The sequence below is a fragment of the Castanea sativa genome, chromosome 8 (genome assembly GCF_040712315.1).
Source record: "Castanea sativa cultivar Marrone di Chiusa Pesio chromosome 8, ASM4071231v1".
NCBI classification, from domain to species: Eukaryota; Viridiplantae; Streptophyta; class Magnoliopsida; order Fagales; family Fagaceae; genus Castanea; species Castanea sativa.
Window position 1 is genome coordinate 34,325,391 of NC_134020.1, and position 23,847 is coordinate 34,349,237.

Consider the following 23,847-nt stretch of genomic DNA (forward strand, 5'->3'; position numbering starts at 1 on the left):
GTAGGCAACTTTGGGATCAGACTGTTTTAAGCCAACGAATGCACGTTGCCTATATGCTAGGTGATGACTGATAACATTTTTGCTAAAGAAAATTGAGGATTTGTATTTGTTCAAAGATAAACCAAACCAGGCCTCAAATTGATCAAGGCACTCAATTCATTTTCCGCAGCTCGAGTAGTAAGATTGTCCACAAACATCAAGAGTGATACTGTTGGATTGCCGCTAGCAACTTGCATACCCTTTAATTCCCCTTATTTACTCCCTGTTTATCAACAATCTTGACAAGGAATCAGCTACCAAGATGAATAACAAAAGGTAAGATAAGATCACCTTTGTTTTAAGCCACGGTTTGATTTAAAGAAGCCTATTGGTACCTTCATAAATTAGGATTGATAAAGTATAGATAGTTCTACATTGTTCAATTCGTCGGATCTAGCTTTTGAAAATCCTAGGTGTTTGATTTGTTGAGTTTTGAGTTATATAACCCAAAACTCAAAAAACGTGGGCCCTACTGAATTTGGAGTGGTTTGGTTTAGTCTTGGTTATGGAAAAAACTCAAAATTTTGAGTTAGAGTGATGGAAAATGAATTCATTGTTTAGGCAGTTTTCAAATTTTAAGATATGAGTTTCGCTGTTTCGGTGATGTTATTGTAATTAGATGCAACTTTGTGAGGCCCAAGTTAGTGACTTGTCTACTTCGAAGTCAATACCGTTGCTCTCTCTTTCTTCTTTGGCATTACCTCCAACCTTCACATAACTCTCTTAACTACAACTACAGCCAGCTCTATCTGTGCTTCTTCTCTTCTCAACCATTACAACTCCCGACACCAAGCAAACCAAACACCAAGCAACTTAAAATAATAATGATAACCATAGCTTATCTTCCCTTGCTTCTTTCACATCAAATGGATGATCTCGTGTGCCACGATAGTGTTATCTTGGGTGACGCTGCCAAAGATGAAAGTCCCGTCATGCCATTGAGACGAGTTTTAGGGGGAAATAATCTTGAGTTTGTTGGTTAAGTAGTTTTTATTTGTAATACCACCTGTCACCATTTCAAAGCAATAGCATGCGAGTGTGGAATCTTGCCTATGAATTGCGCAAAGATTTGAGTTAACTAATCATTTTTATAAATATAATTCAACTTATATATGAATTATTCAAAGTGTTTATAACCTAAAAGTACGCACCTTTTTTGAAATGAGTGTTTTCTATATAATTATAAAAATTTTCATATAAATATATATAAAGATAACTCATTCTCAAAACACAAGCAAAATCAGGCAAAGTTCAGAAAGTAAAGTATGCACTTCCTAGCAAAAACAAAGCATTCATCCAAAATAGTTCAAACTAATGCATGAAAAAGCAAAATCAAAATACAAATGTATTCACCGTCATCCAAATTGGAAAGTGATTCAAAAAGCCAATAATGACTTTTAAGATCACAAAAAAGTTAAAGAAAAAGATAAAGAAGTCAACAAGACAATCAATGACAATGGAAACTAAAGAGAGAGTTTTGAACATGTTTTGACTTTTATAAAGTAGTACATTTCTACATAAAAGAAGATGCACCGCCATATTTCTCCATAAAATCGCTTGTAGCCTTTATTCTTCTTCTCTCTCTCATCTTCTTGTAACCTTCAATTCTAGATAGCTCCAAGCTTACATTCCAAAGTTCAATAATAATATTGTAAATCAATCAATCAATATCTATATCTAATCTAATCTAATCTAATACTATATATAAAAGCAGAAACCTTTAAAGAGGTGTTGCCATGTCAGGAAAAATACCCACTTAAAATGCTGCCATGTATACAATTTATTTTTAAAGATACCGCACGGTGCGTTTGTTGAGGCTCACTTTCATCAAACATGTTTCTAAAATAAAAAAAAGACAAGCAGCTTATCCACACACAAAAAAAAAAAAAAAAATCACACACACACACACACACAAACACACACACACAAACACAAACCCTTAGGGCCTGTTTGGATTTTTTTTTTTTTTTTGGTCATTACTCATCACTCCTCACTCAATTTTTTTCACTCATCACTCATCACTTAAAATACCCCAATTTTTCCAAACACACCCGTTTGGCACCATCAAACAATTTATCATCACTCAAATATTTTTACTATTTTGTGGGACCCATGCTTGACTCACTCAGCCCCTAATAACTCTCTCTCTCTCTCTCTCTCTCTCTCTCTCATGTCTTTCTTTTTGGTCTCATAAGCAGATCAACCTTTTTCTCCACCAGCCTTCATCTATTTTCACTTCCATTTTTTGTTTTCTCACTCTAAAAAATTCCAAGCATTTCTCACGGTGGGGTTTTTTTTTTTTTTTTTCTCAGGCGTGGGCGTGGGCTTGGGCTGGATTGGATCGGGTAGCGGCGTGGGCGTGGGCTGGCGTGGGTCGGGTGGAGGCATGGGCGTGGGTCTGGCGGCGTAATCAAGTGGTGCTAATCGGCAGCTTGGGTTTTCTGTTGGGTTTGGTGGCGTGGTTGTCGGCGTGGTGGGTTTCTTTGTTTTTTTTTTTTTTCCTCTTGGTGGTTCTTGTGGTGGTTGTTTCTTGTGGCTGTTGTTGGTGGTGGGTTTGGCAATGGTGGTTGCTGGCAAGTGGCGTGGTGGTGGCTATTGTGGTTGTAGTGGTGGTTGCTGAAACCCAATGAAAGAAGAAGAAAAAAAAAAAAAACCCCAGAAACCTGAACCCAGTGAAAGAAGAAGAAAAGAAGAAGAAGAAGAAGAAGCAGTAGTGTGAAAGGGAAAATAAAAAAAGGAGAAGAAGAAGACCACTCACTGAACCCAGTGAGGAAAAAAAAAAGTGGTCAAAAGTTGTGGCTGATGTTAATGTTTATTTATGGAAATGCCATTGAAAACAGAGTTATAGAAACTGAAAACACCTAAAGATGTGTTTTCAGTTTCCATAACTCATCACTCAAAAATCAGAGAATTGAGTGATGGAAACAAAAACTGCAAACTACTGAAAACAAAATCCAAACAGCCTTTTGAGTTATGGGTCCCACCATTTTTGAGTTATGAGTTATGAAAACAGCAGATCCAAACGACGCCTAAAATGCAAACTCCATATTTCACTCTGACTTCCGCCACTTCGATGTAACTCCATAGCCGCACAGATCAGAATACCGTGTTCCAGACTCTGATTTCCACCTCTTCGCTGCAACTCCATAGCCACACAGATCAGAACACCGTGTTCCAAACCAACAAGCATACGAAAAATGAAAATCCAAAAGGAAGCGAAAAAAAAAGACTATGTTCGTCTTCTGCAACAGTGAAAATTGAAAAACTTAGTTCGTCCTCTGCAAAAGATAATTCAGAAGGTAGGCATTTTCCCCCTTTTTTTGTTTTCTATTCAATTACCGTTTCTAGGGTTTTGAAAATTACTGTAGAGTGTAGATTTATTGATGATTTCTCTCAAATTGAAATCGATTTGGTGCTGAAGAACATACATTTATGTGTTGCTAAAAAAATATAGTTCTGTCATTTCATTTATGTTGTTTTTAATTTTTTGTTGAAATATTTTCCCCTCTTTATATTTTCGTTTCCCATGCCTATTTTCTACCATTGTTGTTAAGGTTTTTGCAGTATATATTTAAAGTTTTTCATTTGTAGTTGCTCTGATTTGAAAAAAATGAAACCCTAGAACATAGAGAATAAGAAGGTATTGAACATTAAAACACCTTTCTTCCTCCACTGATTCCAATCTGGTGACCGACACACAATACAGGGATCTTCCACAAAGTTGAACTCGAATTCTTTCATTTAAAAAAAAAAAAAAAAAAAACCTATAGACAGGAAGAGCTTCCTATTAAGTTTCGGGTTATTGGCCTCTGGAACAAAAGTCATAGGATGCTAGCTAGATTGATTGGTAGATTAGAGGTCTTCCGTCTAGCCTCTTGCTCCTTATCTCAGACAGAGCACAACGGGTAAGGAAAGTGCTGTTAGGCCGGAGTGTCTTTTTCTTCAGGGGTCGAGCAGCATTTGGTGATTTCATTATCCGAGAGTGGGACGAAGTCTTTCTTTTCCTTTTTCATTCTTAAAAAAAAGTATCCGCATTCAGTCTCTCAACTGAGATCTACGACATTTCCTCTAACCTTTGGTAATGTAAGCTAATCCAATAATGGAACTACGGAATCTGTAGCATGTTTACCCCCCTTTAGATAATGCATCCGATGGAAGAAGGCTAGCTTTCGTTAGGGAATTTCTCATCACAGAAGGAACGAAGTAGCTTGATCGAAGATAAGAGAGAGAGGATAAACCCATACGGGATGATATGATAGTACTTTATAGCACAGTTTACCTGTCATTGATAGGGGCCTGGTATTATGGTTGAGCAAGTAAACAACTACCTTGATTTCAAAGCGCAACAGCTGTTCAAAGAATATCAATGTGCGTCGGACTTCCTTCTCATCATATTGGAAAGCCGCACTCGTCTCTGATGTATAGGAAGTAGTTGGCCTCACATACATCCTTCCCGACCACCCGGCCTTAGCGTATGTCGGCGATACCCGTGGGTGGAAGAAAGACCTCTTATCAAAAGAACGAGTGGTGTGACGTGATCTACTCAATTAATGGGAAAAAGCACAAAGTTGGACTCTTTCATTCAATATATAATTATATATGCAAAGATTATTTACCTTCCTATATTGAAGAAAGGTAGCATAAATAAAGAAAATTTACCTTTCTTCATTGGGCTTTAGCCTTTAAGGTACCATCATTTATTGGCAATAAATCTCATCCAAAATATGTCCAAAAAAAAAAAAACTGATGTAAATGTATAGGTCCGAATATTTGTGTACTGGTGTGTGTGAGATTTGTAACCAGTTATAGTACAGTTGTTGTGTATGTTCAAGTGTACCATGTAAAGGTCAGATTATATGCTTGCTATGATGAAAGAGTTACTTCCCCTGTGTTCGGCTTTCTTACTGCTATTGTCCTTTTGTATTTGCCTCCACTGTCTTTTCTCTTAACTTTCTGCTATGCTGTGATGAAAGATTTTTGTTATTTTGATTCAGTTAAATAATATTCTGGTTTGTTTATTTATATAAAAGATATCTAGGAGTCAACTAATTTACTCAGTTTTGGGGGCAATTATGTTAGATATAGAATCATCTAAACTTAGTTTTATTATTTTGTAATTCAAATCCAAAGCACAATAAATATAGATTCACAGTAACAAAATTCACAATATCAAGTAATATATTTGATATAGGGATCCTTCACTGAGTGAACATTAATATATTTGCAATATATATTTAAAGTTTTTCTTTAATTTCCGATTTATTTTTACAATTTCTTTAGTTCTTTTTGTTCGATTGTTGTATTGATTAAATTTTGTTTTTGTTTGGTAGTTTTTTGTCATGTTTGTGCTTTTTTTGGTTCACCCCTAAAATTTGAATTAATTTATGCTTTGTGCAGATCTATATTTTGTTGATTTTCATTATTATTTCTTTATTGATATATGTCTCTATTGATATAAATTTTTATCCTTTTTTTTAATAGAAAGTAGGAATTGCTTTAATTTTTTTTACCCTATTTCCAGCAGCCTTATAGAAGGTTGGAAATCTCTTCAAATTTTTGTTCACTATGCTTTCTAATCAATTTCACTTATTTGTGTTTGTGTTTGTTGGTTTTTGAGACATTTTAGTTTGTAATAGTGAGGGCTGTATAATTGCTAATTTCAATTTCAAGCCAGTTTTGTATATTTAGTTTGTGGTCCCTAGCATAAAGTGTTTCATGTACAGTAGCTGTTGATTTTTATAATTCAAAAAATCTATCATATGTGTGTGCACCTACACTTTGGTGTTAGTTCTTGAATTTTTATTGAAAATTTAGCTTTGCAACCCAATGAACTGCTCAAATGTATTTTTTGATTCAGATCCATGGAGGATTGTACCAACTGTAGGTTTCACAATAGTAACTTTTTGAAATACAGTTTCTACAATTTCGAATCCTACCTAAATTTTAATGGTTGGTTATCTTTTAAACTTAATAATTTCATTATAATTTTTGGGCTTTTTTTTTCTCTTAGCTGTTCTGTTATTTGTAACGGGGAGTGAAATTGTAGAATTTTGAATATTTGCTCAAGTTTATTTTTTGTTTTCCATGAAGAGCTCGCTAATGACCATATTTATGAGACAGATTCTTTGAGTGACATGCATGGTTTATGTGAAGGGAGCATTTCACTGCAATTGCATTCTTCATATCTGTTTGATTTTTTAACCTGCTTCTTCAACTATTTTTTATTATTATTATTATTATATTTAGGGACTCTAATCGTAGTATACATTTGACAGTTCTTTCATTGTTATAAACTTTAGTATGTGTGTAACTAACTTCATTCTATTTTTTGGTTCCTAAGTTATTTGGTCTCATTTCTATTTTCTTTTTAAAAATTTAAATATGCAATGTACTCCCTGTTCAACTTCTTTACATTTATTTTCCTCAACTATCTATTCCTAAATTCTATAATCAAATATTTACTTTTATCCCATTCTGAGTCTAAATGGCCTTTTGTACTAAAAAGAAGGCAGCATCAAGTGTCTGTTTGCTTTTTTGAATCTATAGTTTTTTAATGTTTCTGCTTCTCCATTACTTTCTTTGAGCCTTGATTTAATATTTATTTGATTTAAAGTTTGGTTGAGTGGACTATTAGGATATGAGTTGCACTACAACATAGTACTTACCAATTTAAACTCTGTTCCTGCAATATGCTTTAATGGGTATTCTTTTCTTTTCTTAGCAGAATTACTTCATGCTTCCTGAATCTCATATGAAGAAATTTATTGAGTAATTGATATTACTTGAAATTGTTTTACTTAATATTAGATTTCTTCCTTTTAAAATTTGTATGGTTTTTATTTTAGACTTGCTTGAATTAGTGTAGGATATTTGTGTCTGTCAATACATGAGGTGAGATTAGCCAAATAGGCAGTTTGCTTAACTACAGGTTATTTGATTAGTATGGTGTTCTACTCAACCTAACTTTGTGCAACATTTTATTTTTTGGCAAACTGTGTGACAACATGAATGTGTAGAACTTATGAATATTTGAATTTCTATATTAAAACCATGCAAGTTTAATAAGTATTTGAAATTTACAAGAGATGTGAAATGATTCCTCTTTTTTCTTTCTACACATTGTATATTACATTTGATTAAATCAAATTTATTATTTTTCTCTTTTTTCTATATTTTTTTTAAGGAAAACATTTAAAGATGAAAAGTAACAAAAAAAAATGAAAGTGCAATAAGTTACTTTGTAAGGAATTTAAAGATAAAACATAACAAATAAATAACAAATTCTCATACATTGCGCGGGTTAAAAGCTAGTGCTATATATAAAAGCAGAAGCCTTTAAAAAGGCGCTGCCACATTAAGAAAAAATGCCACTTAAAATACTGCCCACATTTACATTTATTCTTTAAAATACCGTACGGTGCGTTTGGAGAGACTCACTTTCATCGAACCGTATTTGTTGATCAAAATTCAGACTCAAGGTCCGTTTGGATAGAACTTGATGGGGTACTGATTTTGCCTATCTCCAAGTCGTCCATAAAGGTCGTCCATGGCCAGTTTGGACTTGTAAACACCCTTCTTGACCTACCTTCAGCTACCTCGTCCAGGTAGGAAGAACTCTGGACGAGGTAAGCACCACCAGTGATGCGCTCGTCCAGAGTGCCGACAGCCTCGTCTTGAAGGAATTTGCCCGATAGATGAAACAGCCCCTGCGCGTGTAACAAAGCACACCCAACTGAGGAACTCCTAGACGAGGGTATCACACTTAGGAAAATCTCCGAATAAGATGTGATAATCCCTTATCCCACGCATAACCGCCAGGTATCCGTTGTGAAACAAGAACATAACTTCCAAGCGGTTATGCAAGTTGCGTTCTATTTCTATCTCTCCTTGAAGTCAGGAGAAGTTCCAATTTTGGTAACCGCCTATGAGAACACTATATAAAGGCTGTTTCAGACAACCCCAAGGGATGTTCATTTTCTACTCCAAAAAAGTTGAAACTCAGATAACATAGAGAGAAAAACTAACTTTGCCATCGGAGGATTTTTGGCCGGCAGCCCCGGTCGCCTTTGATTCACTTTTCTTTCTTTTCCAGGCCGTAGAGAGAACCAGTGGTCCTTTAAAGTCCGAAGCATCCAGCCTACTGATTTTCTTGGCATCATCAGTTGGCGCCGTCTGTGGGGACAAGAGTTATTCTATCCCAGACAAAAGGCTGAATGGTTCGAACAAGATCAAGGGCTACCAGCCCAGGCCACCAGGAGAGTAGGGATGCTTCCAGCAATCCCCTTCGCGATCGCATATCGGCACCTGTAATGCAACCGCCTTCTATTCAGCACATACAATCCATGGCTGCCGCTATGGCAGAACTGACACGTCAGAACCAGGAGTTGAATAGGGAGATCAACCTCAGGAGGCAGCGTCAAGGACACATGGAGGGAAGGGCCCCAAGTCAGGAAGGAGGAGGGGAAAATGTAGAGTCCGAAGATCAAACACGGGGTACCGCTTCGAGAAGGGTGCCGCATTTGGAAAAAGAAATGGACCAGATGAGAAAAGCCATAGATGAAATGAGGGAAAACATGAGGCGAGCAAACCCAGTCGATGATATGGTCCATCGAACTGACTCCCCTTTCACAGCTTCCATCAACAGTCACCCTCTACCCCCGAAATTCAAAATGCCTTCTTTAGACTCGTACGATGGAAATCGCGACCCTTGCGATCACATTGCAACTTTCAAGACGACCATGCACCTGCAGGGGGTCCCAGACGAGATCATGTGCAGAGCTTTCCCACCACACACTCAAGGGACAACGCGAGTGTGGTTCGGTAAGATTCCCCAAACTCAGTGGGATCATTTGAAGAACTGAGTAAGCTGTTTGTCAACAACTTCATTGGAGGACAGCGTCACAAACGTTCCTCCTCTAGCCTGCTGACCATAGAGCAAAGGGAAAATGAAAGTTTGCGATCTTTTATCACCCGGTTTAATAGGGAAGCCTTAACGGTGGACGAGATGGATGACAAGCTATTGCTGGCCGCTTTCCACAATGGGGTCAATTCTGACTTGTTCATTCATAAGCTCTACGAACAGGAACCACAGACTATGGCCGAGCTTGTCCATTCAGCCCAGAATTTTATAAATGCTGAAGACGCCATCATAGCCAAGAAAAGAAAAAGGGCAGAGCGCTCGGAAGTGGGCCACCATCGCTACCCGGACCAGGGACCTCGTCCGAAGAAAGTTCGGGTAGACGAGAGAAAAGATAAGGATGGTAAGAAGGCCAGTTCCTCTGCAAGGAATCAGCAATACACGCCCCTGACTATGCCATTAGAGCTGGTTCTTATGCAGATCAAGGATGATCCATCCTTGAAGTGGCCGGACAAATTGAAGGGAGACCCCAACAAGCGTAATAGGAGTAAGTACTGCCGTTTTCACAGGGACCATGGGCATGATACGGACGAGTGCTTTGACTTGAAGCAGCAGATAGAAAATCTCATTAGACAGGGAAAATTGAGGAACTTCCTTGGACGAGACCAGAGAGATGAGAAAATTAAGGCCAAGGTGGAAGAATCATCACGCCCCCCACTAGGAGAAATAAGGGTAATTATAGGAGGAAGCTCGACGACGCAGTCGTCCAAGTCAAGGAAGACATACCTGAAGGTGGTGCAGAACATCCAACAGTCTGGACAACCTACCAGGACGAGGGAGGTAAACCAACAGGCTGTTACTTTCACGGACGAGGAGGCAGGACGAATTCACCACCCACACGATGACGCGATAGTCATCACCCTACTCATCTCTGACTACACGACCAGGAGGGTACTGATAGACAATGGCAGCTCTGCAGACATTCTCTACTACCCCGCATTCCAACAAATGAGACTAGGACGAGATCAGCTTCGACCAGTGAACTCGCCGTTGGTAGGATTTGGAGGAATGAAGGTGCAACCTGTGGGCACCATCACGTGCCGATGGTCGTCGGAACATATCCAACAGATAACCAAGGAGGTGAACTTCCTTGTTGTTGATTGTGCATCGTCATACAATGCGATTATTGGAAGGCCAACTTTGAACAAATTGAAAGCGGTAACCTCTACCTACCACTCCGTCCATCAAATTCCCGACCGAGCACGGAGTAGGCCAGGTACAAGGAACCGTGGGCGCGAGGAGAATGCTACTTAGCTATGCGGCCTGGCCATGGACGAGCACAAGGCGATGAGTATAGACGGAAGAAGGGTTGTGGCTGAGCCCACTGAAGCATTAGAGGACGTCCCTTTGGACGATAACCAGCCTGAGAAGTCTACCAGAGTTGGGGCGAGCATGGAAGAGGGGGCAAAGCACGCTTTGGTTCGGTTTCTGAAAAAAAACCTCGATGTCTTTGCATGGAGTCATGAGGACATACCTGGCATCGATCCGAGCGTCATTACTCATAGCCTGAACGTGTGTCCCTATTCGAAACCAGTGCGTCAGAAGAGAAGAGTTTTTGCTCCCGAGCGAGACAATGCCATTAAGGAAGAGGTGCAGAAGTTGGTCGTCGCGAAGTTTATCCGAGAAGTTCATTACCCGGATTGGTTAGCGAACGTGGTCATGGTCAAGAAAGTCAATGACAAGTGGCAGATGTGCGTGGACTTCACTGATCTAAACAAAGCTTGCCCCAAGGATAGCTACCTGTTGCCGCGCATTGACCAGTTAGTGGACTCGACGGCAGGTCACAGGATACTTAGCTTCATGGACGCTTTCTCGGGGTATAACCAGATTCAGATGAATGAAGCGGATCAGGAGAAAACCTCATTCGTCACGAGCCAAGGGTTGTATTGCTACAAGGTTATGCCCTTTGGTTTGAAGAACACAGGGGCGACCTACCAAAGGCTGGTTAACCATATGTTCCGTCCTCAAATCGGGCGAAATGTGGAAGTTTATGTGGACGACATGCTGGTGAAGAGCCAGGACGAGGATAAACATCTTGACGACCTTCAAGAGACCTTTGATACATTGCGACGGTACCACATGAAATTAAATCCGAGCAAGTGTGCTTTCGGGGTTTCATTGGGTAAATTCTTGGGGTTTATGGTGTCGCACAGAGGAATCGAGGCGAATCCGGATAAAATCCAGGCGATACTGAACATGGAGCCACCGAAAAATATCAAGGAAGTCCAGTCTCTTACTGGACGAGTCGCCGCCCTCAACAGGTTCGTATCGAAAGCTACTGACAAATGTTTACCATTCTTTAAAATCCTTAGGAAGGCTTTTGAATGGACGGACGAGTGTCAGAAGGCCTTCCAAGACTTGAAGACATATCTAATGACGGCACCACTGTTGAGCCCGTCTGTACTTGGGGAAGAGTTGTACTTGTACTTGGCGGTGTCCCCACACGCAGTAAGCTTAGCGTTAGTCAGGGAAGAAGGGAGAGTCCAGAAGCCAGTCTATTACACAAGCCACGCAATGAGAGGGGCAGAAGGACGATACTCGATGATGGAGAAACTAGCTTTCGCATTAATCACGGCTTCCAGGAAGCTAAGACATTATTTTCAGGCACACATCATCAACGTCCTTACAGACCATCCCATAAAAAAGGCGATGAACAAGTTGGAAGCTGCTGGACGGCTAGTACAGTGGGCCGTTGAGCTCAGTGAGTTTGATATCAGGTACCTCCCAAGGACCACGATAAAAGCGCAGGCGTTGGTAGATTTCATTGCAGAATTCACCCCTAGTCAGGACGACCTGAACAAGGATGAAGGAAATGAAATGTGGGTGGTTAATGTAGACGGGTCGTCCACACTGTATGCAGGAGGGATTGGAATTATACTGAAGTCCCTTGAGGGTGACAAGCTGGAGTATGCAGCCCGTTTGCAGTATCCAACTACCAACAACGAGGCTGAGTACAAGGCTCTACTCAAGGGGTTGGAATTGGCCAAGTCCTTAGGGGCGGAGTCGTTAACAATCAGAGGAGACTCTCAACTGGTCATTAACCAAGTAAATGGGATGTGTGATGTCAAAGAGGATCGAATGAAGAAGTACCTTAACAAAGTGAAACGCCTTGCCCAAAAATTTTCAGCTATAAGTTTTATTCAACATCCTAGGGAGGAGAATACTGAAGCAGACGCCTTGGCAAAAGCCGCCTCGGCAGGAGCCATAGACGAGTTCGGCGACATCCAGTACATGTCGAGCATAGACATCCCTGACATACATCATATAGGAGGAGAAGAAAATTGGATGAGTCCGATAATAATCTACCTCAAAGATGGGAGGCTTCCAGAAGACAAGGATGAAGCGAGAAAGTTAAGGGTCAGGTCAGCCAAGTATGTCCTCATAAATGAGGTGTTGTACAAGCGAGGCTTTTCCCAACCCTACTTGAGATGCCTGGCTCCTAACGAGTCCAATTATGTTCTGAGAGAAGTTCATGAAGGATCGTGCGGAAATCATTCAAGGGCGAGGTCCCTTGTCCATAAGATCGTCCGTGCCGGCTACTATTGGCCAACAATGCAGGCAGACGCCAAAGCCTATGTCAAGGTATGCGACCAATGCCAGCGTTATAGCAATGTGCCCAGACAGCCGTCAAAGTATCAGACCCCAATGACAGCCCCATGGCCCTTCGCACAGTGGGGACTGGATATCTTGGGTCCTTTTCCCATAGGAGTCCGGCAAATGAAGTTTTTGGTGGTAGGGATAGATTACTTTACCAAGTGGGTGGAAGCCGAGCCTCTTGCAGAAATCACTCAGCAGAACGTGAAGAATTTTGTATGGAAGAATATCCTATGCAGGTTCGGAGTACCCAGGGTATTAGTATCTGACAACGGACGTCAATTTGACAACGCACCCTTCAGGGACTTCTGCAATCATTTTGGCATCAAGAATCACTATTCTTCACCCTCCCATCCACAGGTAAATGGGCAAGCAGAAGTAGCAAACCGATCCCTGCTGAAAATCATCAAGACTCGGCTTGAGGGGGCAAAAGGGATATGGCCAGACGAGCTGCTAGGTGTTCTTTGGGCCTATAGGACGACTACACGAACTCCAACAGGAGAGACCCCTTTTAAACTAGCCTATGGGAGTGAAGCTGTTATACCAGCGGAGGTCCATATGGCAAGTCACCAAGTGATGAAGTACCAGAAGAAAGACAACGGGGAACAACTTCGCCTTGACCTCGATGTTATTGATGAGGTGAGAATGGATGCGGAGCAAAGGAAGGCGAGGTACAAAAATCTCATGGCCAGACAGCATGACGCCATGGTAAAACCCAGACGGTTCAGTGTCGGGGACCTTGTCCTCAAAAGGGTCTCCTTGGCGACTAGGAACCCAGCTCATGGAAAACTGGGACCCAATTGGGAAGGACCCTACAGGGTAATCAACTGCAAAAGGCAGGGGTCCTACTACCTGGAAGCCCTGGACGGGCGGAAGTTAGAGCATCCTTGGAACGTGGAACATCTGCGAAGGTACTATCGGTAATGAAAGGGGACGAGGGAAGTCTGGCAAAATTACAGTTGTGATTTGCAGGTTTGTTTATATTTACTTTTTCTTTTACTGCTGTTATGGTGTGTTATGAATAAAAGTGCACTAGTTCTTAAACTTTTGCACTACTTACAGACTAGCTTATGAAAGACGATGCTATGTACTTGAGTATTTTAATCAGGTACTAGCTTGTAAGCATGTGCCAAGTTTGTGAACAATGTTCATGTAATAATATGGTTTGGATCTCTTATGTATTTGAATTCCAGTTTCCTTGATAATACCCATGGACGAGGCAAAAGCCTTAGACAAGTAAAATCTCTGGATGAAGACAAACTCATCTAAGATTTCCTTTAAACGAGGATAATGCAGAGAAGAAAAAATGCTAAGGCATGCTCGTCCAAGCTTTCCTTAGAAAAGAATGAGGATAAAGCAAAGAAAAAATGCTAAGGCATTCTCGTCCAAGCTTTCCTTAGAAAAGAATGAGGATAAAGCAAAGAAAAAATGCTAAGGCATGCTCGTCCAAGCTTTCCTTAGCCAAAGCCCACTCGTCTAAAAAGGAAAGTAGGCATTAACGCATGACATCCCAACGACGAGCATATGGTCAAGACGATTGCAAACTCGTGAAAATACGAGTAATAATAGCCTAAAGGGCAGGCAAAATGATCATCATCGTCCTAAACGAGTCGTCCATGAGGGAATTGTGTAAACGATCACCCAACACTTGGGAATATTGCTTAAAAGGCAATGGAATAAAATATAAAAATGCATAAACTCGTCCATGGAACAACAATAGTAATCGAAAATAAACATTCATTAAACGTTAAAGGGTGGACGACCATCGTCCAAAAACCCTTAAGAAATAAGCCTTGAAAGGCAATTGTTTATAAACTCGCTAAAAGTACTCCAGACGAGATAAATGTATTATACATCTTAAAAAAAGAAAAAAGAAAAAAGAAAAAAAAAGACAAGCAAAACACTTGGACAAATAGTACTAAATCTTTCAACAACAAAGGGCATCAGGCATCAGGGTCGTCTTGAGCAGGCTTGGTTGAGGCATTGTCTTCAACATTGACATCTTCAGAGCTAGTCTGAAGAAAAGAACTGGTAGCACCTCCCAGTTGAAGGACGATGGGGCTGAAATCAACTTCTGGAAATTTTTCTTTCGCCTCCATGCGAAAATCTTCAAATCCAGCTGCATAGTTGGCGTCCAGAAGGTCAGTGAATTGCTTCGAAGCCCTAAATTCCTCCACAGCCTCGTCCTTAGCCCTCACAAGGGAATTTCTTAGCTCGTCGATCTTCCCCTGAAAGTGGTCAAGACGAGAGTCTTTTTCCACTATATCAGCCTTTAGTTCCTCGACGAGGTTCAGCAAACCCTTGGCCGCGTCCTTAGCCTCGGCAGCCGTCTCAGCCCAGCCCTTGCACTCATCTTTGACCTCCTTGATCCTCCTCTCCAACAGCAGGCTCGTCCTGTCCAGCTTAGTAGCCTGCCTGGATGCAGCTATAAACTTGGACATGGCCTGCACAAACAAATAAGAATTTTTGTATCAAGCAAAGTAAACAAGCATAAAAAACTAATGACGAGAGCATATGTGTATCAGTTACCTTGAAAAGATCGTGGACACCCAAGTGCTCAAAATCTTTCAGGGACATGTTATAGCATGCAGCCATGTCCTCGTCAGACACTGCCTGTTGGAACCTCTCCCAAGCCAAGCCCTCACTCTCAAGAAGGTTAGGCACAACATCAACGGGAGGTTGGGATGAGGCAGGAACGCCGGTCTTGGACAGTGGGGTGGGAGCAGGCTTAGACAACTCCACGTCGAAGATCTGGACGGACGGTGGTTGAGGAGGAGGAACAGGGGGAACGGGAGAGACGACCCTAGGCTTGGACGACTTTCTGTGCTTGGCTCTCCAGCTGGGGAGGTTTTCAAGATTGATGGCCTTTGATAGGCTCCTCTTATCGCCCACAGCAGGACGAGCCCTAGCCTCTGTGTCTTGCTTGTCACGTTCATCTGCAACCCCTTTGCCTTTGTTTTCCTTCAGGGTAGCCATCCCTAAAATAAACAGCGATAGTAATGAATGTAGGTGAGTAAGTCAACAAATGCGTCTGAGACGACAAAAAAAAAAGAGAAGAAGAAGGGGGAAATGCAAGACGAGAACTCACGACGACGAACTGTGATCTCGTGGGCTAAGGCTTCCGGAGAGGGCTCTGGGCCAAGTCCCCAAGTCGCAAGACGCTGGAGGGTAACCAAGGAATGGAAGTCCCTCTCTGGATGAAGACGAGCCTTCTGAACACGTCTTAGATAAAATTTGATCAGCGACGACCTTCTAACACCTGCGACAAGGACGAAGAGATTAGCTCAGAAAGATATGTAATAAAGGTGATGCGATAACGATGAGCGTACCTTTAGGTTGAAGGTTCCCTAACTCCCCTGTATATGGAGGAAATGAATCCCTGCTCACATCAACGGGGCGTCCCGCCTAAAAAACCTGAGACGAAGAAGAACTCCGTCTTCCAACTCCTATCTGAGGTAACCAGAGATTTTATTATCCTACAGTCTTTTCTCCTGGCCGTGAATTGATAAAAGCCACGAGATTGACTAATTTCAGAGGGTTTATAACAAAAAAGGAATTCGTCCACGGTAAGAGGACAATCCCCTTCGAAAACCTCTCTCCACAAAACTTGCATAGAAACAACTAGTCTCCATGCATTAGGATTTAGCTGACATAAACCTATACCTAACCTAGTAAGTAACTCCCTAGCGAAAGCGTTAAGAGGAAGCCTAAGACCCCCTAGGAGATAGGCTTCGTAAACCCCAATACCAAAATGAGGTTGGCAACACCATTCATCACGGACGGCCAATCTAGGATTTAGCTTGTCTGGAATTTGGTACCAGCTTCGAAGAGATGCTAATTTTCTCTCGTCTGTCCTAGCCGGGACCCCTACAGCACAGCTGTATACAGTCTCAACCTCGTCCTTCTGGGTGGACGAGGGAGCACTAGAAGGGCCAGCCTTGGACCCTGACATCACTCTCGTCCTAAACTCTTCCTGGAAAACTTCTAAGGGAACCCCAGGAACCCCAGAAATATACTCGTCCGTAGTATTGCCACCGCTACTACTGTTATCACTACTAGAACCACTATAGCTAGTTGTGTTACAATACTCGTCTATCTCCCTATTAACACTATTGCTAGACGAAGAAAAAACCTCGGACATTGTGGAAATGTAAGGGAAACCTAAAGACGAGCGTAGAGAAAATACCTGGCTCTAGACGACGGAAACTAGGGACGCTGGAATACTCCTAGACGAGGCAACGGACGAGAGATGTCAAACAAGGAAATTTGAAAAATGGAGAGGGTATGGGAGGAAATCCACTATTTATATGCGTTGAAAAGTAAGGCCTGAAACGAAATATCCAATCAGGGAAAGCCGCGTGGCAACTTCCTCAAAAACTCAAATCGACATGACGGTTATCCAAGTAAATGATGACACGTGGCACAATGTGGTGGCCGTTAAAGCCCCACCCTCTACCTTGAGGCACGTGGGATAATATGTTGAAGTGTGTCCAAAAACCGAAGAACTTTGGACGACCCTTAAACAAGGGGGCAACTGATGGGGTACTGATTTTGCCTATCTCCAAGTCGTCCATAAAGGTCGTCCATGGCCAGTTTGGACTTGTAAACACCCTTCTTGACCTACCTTCAGCTACCTCGTCCAGGTAGGAAGAACTCTGGACGAGGTAAGCACCACCAGTGATGCGCACGTCCAGAGTGCCGACAGCCTCGTCTTGAAGGAATTTGCCCGATAGATGAAACAGCCCCTGCGCGTGTAACAAAGCACACCCAACTGAGGAACTCCTAGACGAGGGTATCACACATAGGAAAATCTCCGAATAAGATGTGATAATCCCTTATCCTACGCATAACCGCCAGGTATCCGTTGTGAAACAAGAACATAACTTCCAAGCGGTTATGCAAGTTGCGTTCTATTTCTATCTCTCCTTGAAGTCAGGAGAAGTTCCAATTTTGGTAACCGCCTATGAGAACACTATATAAAGGCTGTTTCAGACAACCCCAAGGGATGTTCATTTTCTACTCCAAAAAAGTTGGAACTCAGATAACATAGAGAGAAAAACTAACTTTGCCATCGGAGGATTTTTGGCCGGCAGCCCCGGTCGCCTTTGATTCGCTTTTCTTTCTTTTCCAGGCCGTAGAGAGAACCAGTGGTCCTTTGAAGTCCGAAGCATCCAGCCTACTGATTTTCTTGGCATCATCAGAACTTATTGCTGAAAACTGAAAACACTATAGCAAAATAATTTTTAAATGTGTAAATATTACTGTCGGACCCATTTTTAATTAAAAAATGCTGAAAAGTGAAGTTTATGGGTCCCGTGAACAGTGCACGGGACCCACTTATACACAGAAAAGGGCTAAAAAGTCTACTTTTGCGGCTACTGTTCATGCACAGTACATGAACAGTAGCCTTTGTCCCTTAAAAGCTGCGCAGGAAAAAAAAAAAAAAAAAAAACTGAAACGTGAACGTAGACGCAGACGCTGGATCCAAACGCCACCTCACTCTAACTTGCGATTCTTCGCTGCACACACAGATCGGCCTAGCGTGTTCCAACCCATCAAACAGACGACAAAAAAAAAAAAACCTCTGCAACAGTGAAAACCATCACCGTCAAAAGGTTTTCTTTATTCTTTTTGAAATTCTATGATTTATGTTTGGGTGTTTGGTAGTATAGGTTCAATTTAGGCATTTGGGTTACATTTGATTCTGATAAAGGTTATTAAATTAGATTTGGTTTATGGTTGGGGTATTTGTGTTGTTTGTTTGGTTTTGTATTTTGGAGTTAAAATTGTTTTCGGTAATTTTTTTATCAGCGTGGATTGCAAAGAGTATTTTTGGTCTTTTCAATTTCTTTACGCTTCTTAAATGTGCATTCCTAGCGAAGAGCTTCCAATCTTTTCACTCTGCATTTATCAAGTACAAATTTAGGTTTTTTATTTAATTTTTAACTCTCTCTTGGATTCAGTTGTAGATTTCATTTGTCATTGATTGATTTCAATTCCAAATCTGTGTAATAAAAAAAATTAAAGGGTTTTTCTTTTTCTGGGTTTGTAGGTGGGAAGGCAAATCCTTGGAAGCAATCCAAGTCTCTCCTTTGCTTTTGTGCTGTTCCTTCCCTGCAACAACAAATGTTTCATTCTTAATTTCTGTTCTTACAATGTTTACACCTTTTTACTTCTATACCCATCACAGTTGTTTAGATTCCGTCTTCCCAATTGATTTTTGATATCTGATTTCCTTTCTCTTTTGTCTTTTTCTCTAATCGTAGTATACCATATTTCTGTGCCAGACATTTTTTTTTTTGATAAGTAATAAATATATATATTCAAGAACACTACCTTATGCAGAAAACATAAGGTAGAGAGAAAAGTACAAAGGGAAAGAAAGAGAAAAAAGAAAAAAGAAAGGAAAAGATACTAATTACACAAAAGAGAGCTAAGAAACATAGGGGGAGAGTCACTAGAGGTGAGTCCCTCCAGTCAAACAGAGAGCCACTGAAAGAAGCTAATAGCTGGTCATCCGAACTTTCTATATCCTCAAACGTCCTCCTATTTCTCTCCCTTCAAAGACACCATATCAAGGATAAAGGAGCTAAATTTCAAATGCTAGATACATGCTTTTCAGGTCAATTCCACCAACCAAAAAGAGTATCCGCAACCGATCTTGACAAGACCTAAGAAATCCCTAAAGATCTAAACACCAAACTCCACAACCAATGAGCCTTACCACAATGAAGTAACAAATGACCCACCGTCTCCTCATTGGGTCTTTAATAATAAAAAAATACTGCATCAAGGTTAGAGGTACCTAATTTCTCATTTATTTTTTCTATTTCTTGGGTTTTTTTTTGTCATTATTGTTTTTTGTTAGATTTTTTTTCCCTGTTTGGCAGATTTTTGTTAGATTTAGTTTTTCTTCCCGTTTGCACCTCAAATTTGAATTCATTTAATTATAGCATAAAAAAGGCTTAAGAATTACACATTAAGTTCTTTTCATCATACCCTTTTCTTATTTACTTAATTTTTTGTTTTCTTATTTACTTAATTTTTTGTTTTATTTCAGATTATGAGAGATGTACCTGTTCAGCGATCCATTTCATTTTTTTTTTTTTTAGGGATTGTTTGGTTTGGCGAAATTGCTGAACCTTTACACTGTTAAATAAAAAAAAAAAAAACCACCATATATATAAGGCCCTAATCAGTTTTCACAATAATTGAGAAGAAATGGTTGTAAGAGGCAAAATTGCAGAGACAGATAGAGAAATCTAAGGGAATTTATCACTATCAGACTGGTCTCCCTTTGATTTCCTCCTTCAAGTCACCTTCATACTTACTTAGACTCCTTAGACATTTCCGGTAAAGTTTTCAACTATTAATTTACAATTTGCTGACAAAATATGTTTTATTTTTGGTATTTCAATTGAATTGCTTTTGATTAGGGCTTAAGTTTGGGTAAATTATTCTTTAGGATGATTAACAGATAACAGATATTAATTAAAATAGTTAAGGTTTCAATTTTTTTTTTAATGTCTTGACAATGTTGTTGGGTGATCATTTAATAATTTTTGTCTTCTTCTAATTCTGCTGTATTGGATATTGTTTATTTTAATTCGTTATGCATAGACTTGGATGACGGGTGAATTAGAAATTTAATTCATAGATTGATGGGGTTGGAGATGTAGTGGGTTTTGAAAATTCCAACCAATAATTGGCTTCTGTTGGTAGTATGTTTGTTGCTTTGAATGGCTGAAAAAAAGTTTCAAGGTTTATATCATCAATTCCCTTTTTAATATATATTGACAAGGGTGTCTAATATTACATTATAATTCAATTTTAAGAGCCCTGTTTTGAACTGTTTTGCGCAAGAACAACTACCCAAACAAGTTCAAAGGTTCGCATAGCCTAATTGTTTTACTTCTTGATTTTATTTTCTAATGCAATTCTCTTGTTCTTTTTCTTTTTTTTTTTTTCTTTCAAAAAAGGTACTCTATGTATGCAGTTTGGGCTTTTTACCATTTAGGTAGTGATAAAGTTAAGCCAGCATATTCACAACAAAAGATAAAAAGAAACCCAGAAAAAACAAACTGCCCAAAAGAGAAAAAAAAAAAAAAAAATCCTTTGTTAAAGCAAAGAAATTAAAACTGATTTTAAAATATCTAACTTTGAAAAATTGACTATGAAAATCAAGTTTGTATGTTTGCAATCAGATTGAGAAAAGAGTATCAATTGCGCAAACATCTAAGAGTTATTTGAAGGCTTAAAAAACTCTAATTGTGTGGAAAAGTCAACTAGATGGTTTCTGGTGATTGTTCAAAATTCCTGCCTTTTTTAATTCTTTAAAAAATAGATGTAAACAGAGTAACGATTTGGAGGCTAGATAAGAGAAGGAAGAGAGTGTTTAGTGGTCTAAGGAAGATTATTTGTGGAAACTCCAAGCAAGATTTAGTACTTTACATTGTGTAGGCGGGACAGTTATTACATTTGAATACAAAACATTCTTGCCCAGTTCATGAGTTACAAAGTTAGCATCCCTTTAGATCCAATAAAAACAATAACTCACAAAAGAATAAGTCAAACCTAATGCATCATTCCACAGTGACTGAATCTCCTAAATTGTTTCATCACTTTTTGGTATCCCACTTTCATAAACAACACAATCTATCAAAGTTCCATGCTAACAGACATTGTTGTTGCTATTTGATTTGTCTATACAGACTTTCTTACCATGCTACCAGACATTGTTGTTGCTTTTACTATATGTTTAAATATACTACATTATTTAGGTTTGAATGCATACGGTGGAGGTATGTGAACTAAGTTTATGTTAAATGCAATGTCTCATGTTATGCCACTTAGGAAAAATACCCACTTAAATTTCTGCCATGTCAAGATTAAACCAATCAGTTCGGCCCAATTCCTTACCGTTTGGAAGGACAAACATATTAGGCTAAAGAACCCTCTTCAATCCCAATTAAACTGCTAAAATAAAAAACAAAAACTATGAAGTAGACATATAGAGAATGTCTATCAATTCCTCAAAAAAAAAAAAAAAAAACTCTTCGTCTTAGTTTCGTTGAAACTAAGATCAGAGTTCACTCATTTCTTTTTATTTCCAGGTGGAAGATGAAGCCAACTTCAGCATCAAGAACGAAAAAGATTCCCCTCAAACAATGCTTCCGATGGGGTTCTTATTCTATCTCTGACTTTTTTTTTTTCACAAATTTAAAAGGTAAATTAGATCTGTTATATGTTTTTAACTTTTACAATTTGAATAGGGTTTGTTTCCAAATTTAAATTGAAGTGGAATCTTTCTACATTCTAGAGTTTCTAATTTCATTAAAGCAAAGGTACTAATTTCTTTTCCTAATATTCTCTTCAATTATGGTTTGCTGTCAATTTAATTATTTTGATTCATAATCCTACAAGATGAAGTCCTACCTAAATTTTTAATGATTAGTGATCTTTTAAAGTTAATAATTTCACTTTAACTTTTGGGTTTTTGTTTTCCCTCTTACCTGTTCTGTTATTTGTAAGGGGGAGTAAAATTATGGGATTTTGAATATTTGCTCAAGGTTTTTTTTTTGTTTGCCCTGAAGAGTTTGCTAATGAGTATATGAATGAGACAGGTTCTTTGAGTGACATGTATGGTTTATGTGACGGAAGCATTTTCCTGCAATTGCATTCTTTGTGTCTTTTGGGTTTTTTAAACTACTTCTACAATTGTTTTTATTTATTTAATAAGGGATTCCAATAGTTGTGTGCTTTTGATCGTTGTTTCATTGTTATAAACTTTAGTATGTGTGAAACCAGTTTGATTCTATTTTTTTGGTTCCTAAGTTATTTGTTCTCATTTTTCTTTTCTTTTAAAAAATTTAAATATGCAGCATAGTACCCCTCTCCAACTTCTTTATATTTATTTTGCTCTCACTTTCTGTTTCAAAATTATGTAATCAAATATTTTCTTTTAAATTTTATTGATTCTCAAATATTCTATGTTCTCATTCTTTTATTCATAGTGGTTCATAGGAATGGTAGATGAGAATATCACATTTGTCAAGTAAGTTTAAGATCTGGTGTAATTCGAGTTTATAGTTGTTTTGTTGAGGTTTTTAATTTTTGTTTTTTTAGAATAAAAAAACTACATTAGTTTTTCCATGTAGCAATTTAGCATATGGGACCCTCTATGATAGTGGGTTTTGTATGCATTAATAATGATTGCAAATTTGCAATTGTTAAGACTTGATTTTACACAAATTAAATTTTTTCTGTTGGGTGATTCTTTGAGTATGAAAGTCGATATATCATGATTATTGCGTGTGCATTATCATATATTTGTTTTAAGTCATCATAAAATCCTGGATTTGTTTGCAATTAGCCAATATTAGAAGTATCTATACATTTCATTTTTAATCATCTATTGTAAAATTATGTTACGGTTATTCGAATTTTGTGGCCTATAGTTTTCTAATACTTTCTGTAATACCAGAAATAGGATGGGTTTGTGTCAATTAATGATCTTTGCAACTTCAATGCTTTAGTTTTATATATATTGAGGTAATATAATATTTGTGTGTGGGATTTGGTACTGCAGTGGTAAAAGGGTGGTCAGTGACTCAAATTATTGGTGTCATAATATTGAAACTACCAGAAATAGTGGACACTGAGTCATTGAGATATTAGCGTGTGTTTTGAATTGGATTAATTGATGGACTATCCATTTTATTCCTATTCATAAAATTTTAATGGAATTGTTTTGGATAGCTAGAATGCTAAATAGAGTGGAGGATTGCATCGCAAATCTATTTTATTTCATGCGAGTTTCAGAGCATTTTAGAACAATAAAACCATCATAATATCAGAACCATAATCATTAGTTGTGGCATCAGCAACAAAATCAGAAGTTTCAATTGGATTTGTCATGTGGTTTCGCATTCAATTGTTCTTCTTCCATGTGTTCACAAAAAATTAACTAAAGGTATCCATGGTTGAATTGTTAACTAACAGCTCCTACCCATGTATAAGAATTTTGTTATGAAGCCTATTTGAATGCAAAATATCTAATAAAATGTCTGACAGAAAGTGCAGTATATGTTTCGTATTAATGTTATAGGTTATAGCATCTTATAACACTGATCTTGAATGCCATTTGATATTCTATAATGAATTAAACTATCAAAAAGGGTTAGGATAAGTGTATTAGTCAATAATAATAATAAAAAAACAACAACGAAAACAAAGATATATCATTTATCTTAACATTTATTTAGAGATTGTTTTTTGTGTAATGTGTAATGAGCATT

The 23,847-nt window shown here is 38.9% G+C and overlaps 1 long non-coding RNA gene across 1 annotated transcript; it reads left to right on the forward strand.

Moving 5' to 3' along the window:
• The first annotated feature begins 3,052 nt into the window (after positions 1–3,052).
• LOC142608086 (uncharacterized) lies at positions 3,053–21,908 on the forward strand. The gene is made up of 3 exons (XR_012839425.1): positions 3,053–3,338; positions 18,603–19,903; positions 21,664–21,908. It is a non-coding gene; the product is annotated as an uncharacterized LOC142608086 (long non-coding RNA).
• Positions 21,909–23,847: the final 1,939 nt, after the last annotated feature.